Raw genomic sequence first — 3796 nt, 5'->3', positions numbered from 1 at the left:
GGAAGCGGGTGAAGAATAACGCCCAGCGGGACTGTCTGGGATTGAGTCTCTTGGCTACTCGTTCTTATGGTCAGTGAAGACTTGAAATGGGTGTTTGGCTCCCTCTAGCCAATGCCTCCATTCCTCCAGTGCTAGTTTGATGGCTAGCAATTCCCGATTTCCGATGTCATAGTTTACCTCCGCCGGGTTGAGTTTCCGGGAGAAGAAGGCGCATGGATGGAGGTGGCTGGGATTCCCCTGCTGCTGGAATAGGACCGCTCCCACTCCGGTGGTTGAGGCGTCCACTTCCACCACGAAGGGCCGATCGGGATCAGGATGGACCAGGAGTGGGGCGGTCGTAAAGGCCTGTTTAAGGGTTTGGAAGGCTTCTGTGGCGGTTGGAGTCCAGGAGAGAGACTTAGGTTTCTGGCGGAGGAGAGTGGTAAGAGGACTGATGATGGTACTGAAGTTGCGTATAAACCGTCTATAGAAATTGGCAAGCCAAGGAACCGCTGCAATTCTTGGATGGTTGTTGGAGTAGGCCAATCCTTGACTGCACTCACCTTCCCCTCGTCCATCCAGATGCCACTGCGATTGATGGTATAGCCAAGGAACTGCACTGAGGACTGATGGAAGGAACATTTTTGGGCTTTGAGGTAGAGCTGGTAGTCCCTCAGGTGTTGCAGGACCTCCATAACGTGGCGTTGATGTTCTGCCAGGCTCTCGGGAATAGATGAGGATATCATCGATATATACCAAGACGGACTTGTGGAGGAAATCACGGAGCACCTCGTGGATGAAATCCTGGAATACGTAGGGGGTGTTAACAAGCCCATACGGCATGACGCAATATTCATAGTGACCAGTAGGGGTAAAGAAGGTGGCCTTCCACTTGTCCCCCTCACGTATCTGGATGAGGTTGTATGCGCTGCGGAGGTCCAACTTAGTGAACACAGTGGCACCACGAAGATGTTCCAGGGCAGCTGGGATGAGGGGAAGTGGGTACCGGAATTTTACAGTGATGTTATTGAGTGCTCGGTAATCAATACATGGCCTCAAGCCTCCATCCTTCTTCTCTACAAAGAAAAAGCTCGAAGCAGCAGGGGAGGTAGATGGATGAATATACCCTTGGGCCAGCGCCTCCATGATGTATTCCTCCATCGGGAATGGATAGGGGATATATCCTTCCCTTTGGCACTGGTTCACCTGGCAGCAGATCAATGGCACAGTCCCATGGCCGGTGTAGAGGCAGCTTGGCGGCCTGTTTAGGGCAGAAGACATCGCTGAAGGGGGCGTAGCATTGAGGAATGGTGATGGACTGATTTTCAACTGGGCTCTCAATAGACGTGGAGTAGACTGGGAGAGGTTCAGGGGACGGTGTGACTGGAACTGGACAACTGGATATGCATGATTGGAAACAGGCTTCGCCCCACTTCAGGATCTCGCCTGTCTTCCAGGAAATCATGGGGTTGTGCTGCTCCAGCCATGGGCGCCCTAGAATAACGTCAGCGGTGGATTCCTCCAGAACCAGCAGATGGATCTCCTCGTGATGGAGTAGTCCAGTTTGGAAGGATATGGGCCCACAGTATGGCGCACGCACTTCCTGCTTAGCGGCCTGCCGGTGATTGTGTGGACCTGGTAGGCTGACGGCATGGCCATGGTAGGGAGTTTGAGCTGACGGCAGAGGGCGCCTGAGATGAAGTTGCCGACTGACCCAGAATCGAGAAGGGGGCGGAAACTGGAAGAGACATGTCAGTGGCAGTAAGTGTCACAATAGTGGTGAGTGGTTTCATTTGGTATCTTGAAGGGAGAATGGCACTCACCATAGGACGAGGAGGACGGACGGGGCACACTGCTATAGCATGCCCCGGGGCTGCACAGTAGAGGCACAGATTCTGGGCCAGCCGTCTCTGACGCTCCGCCATAGTGAGGCGGTAGGAGTCGAGGATCATAGGCTTGCTGGCTGGTTCTGGGGGGCTGACGTTTTCTGGTCGGCAGAGTGGTGTGGAGGAATGCGACTGGCCCTGTTCTAAGCACGACTGCATACAAGTGGCGAAGCGGATGGATAGTTGGATGAATCGCTCAAGTCCGATGGTATCCTCGTATGCAGCCGCACTCGGGGTTCCAATCCTTGGCGGTAGGTCATCAGTAAAGCCTGTTCGTTCCATCCACTGGAGGCCGCCAGAGTCCTAAACTGAAGGGCATATTCATTGACATTCCTTGTTTTAAACTATACAGCTTCTCATGGTAAATGGACTGCATTTAAATAGCGCTTTCAACAAACCACATTGCCATCCAAAGCGCTTTACAAGTTGTCTCACATTCACCCATTCACACACTCATTCATACACCGACTGCGGTGTCAGCCATTCAAGGCGCCATCCAGCTCGTCGGGAGCAGCTGGGGTTAGGTGTCTTGCTCAAGGACACCTCGACACTTGGTCAGGTGGAGCCGGGAATTGAACCACCAACCTTCTGGTTTGTAGACAACCTACATGAACCACTGAGCCACTGCCGCCCCGATGGAAGAGTCACCAATGGAAGAGTCCCAAGCTGGTCTGCCAAAACTTCACCGAAATGGTCGATGAAGCTAGAATAAGACTGGATAACTGGGTTATTTTGAGTCCAGAGAGAATCTGCCCACAGTAGTGCTTTACCTTGCAGCTGGGAAATAATAAAGGCTACCTTTGAACGGTCAGTGGGGTACAAGTGCGGTTGCATCTCCAGGACCAGCGTACATTGAAGGAGGAATCCGCTGCATTCCAGTCACATTTTGTTATTAGGTCTTTTGACACATACATGTTTTACCAAATAAAAAGGACAGCACTAGAGTTTAGAGTTTATCCCACTATTTAATGTAAGCATAAGTATTGGAACAGTTGAATTTAAGGCAGATGTAAAAGATAAAAAGCTAATATTTAGTTGCAGATGCCTTGCATGCAATCAGAGCAGTGAGTTTGCAATCCATAGACATCACCAGACTCTTGGTGTTATGTTTTAAAATGCTTTTCTCTAGCCTCTATATTGTAGCAAATTCCAACTGTTGCTTGTTTTGGTGAGTTTCTGTCTTTAGTCTCCTCTTCAGATGAAGTTGAATTTAGAGATTGATTTGGGCAATCTAAGACTTTACATTTCTTTGCCCTAATTACATTACATTATTCATTTAGCTGATGCTTTTATCCAAAGCGACTTTAAATTGCTACATATGTCAGAGGTCGCACACCTCTGGAGGAACTAGGGGTTAAGTGTGTTGCTCGGGGACACACTGGCGTCTCACAGAGGATTCGAACCCGGGTCTCTCACACCAAAGGCATGTGTCTTATCCACTGCGCCATCAACACCCTGATAAAGTCCTTGACTGAACTGGCAGGGTGTTTTGGGTCATTGTCCTGATCCAATATGAAGTGCTTTCTAATGAGTTTGGTGACATTTTCTTGAATATTTGAAGCAAAGATGATTTTGTCTCATCAGTCCATCAAATCAGTTCCAAAACTCTACTGGCTCACATTTGTGAAGAATCTTGCCTTTCTGTTTTTGGTGCTGATCAGAGGTTTGTATCTTGCTGTGTAGCTTCTGTAATTATGTGTCAAATTCTCCTTAAATTAAAAAAGATAAAATAATAATGCTGCACTGAATGAATCAAAATTAAATTATCATTCTGTGTCTGTTGAACAAATACGATTAATTTTGTTTTAATCAAGTCATTAGTTTGATTAAACTTATCGGATATAGATATTCAAAAGTCATTTTTGTTATAGCATGATACTTCAGAACATGTGAGCCTAAACAGAAATGTTTTAGTGTCTATACATTTCTTT

The sequence above is a fragment of the Carassius carassius genome, chromosome 8 (genome assembly GCF_963082965.1).
Source record: "Carassius carassius chromosome 8, fCarCar2.1, whole genome shotgun sequence".
Taxonomy (NCBI): Eukaryota; Metazoa; Chordata; class Actinopteri; order Cypriniformes; family Cyprinidae; genus Carassius; species Carassius carassius.
Note: the sequence above shows the minus strand (reverse complement) of the source record.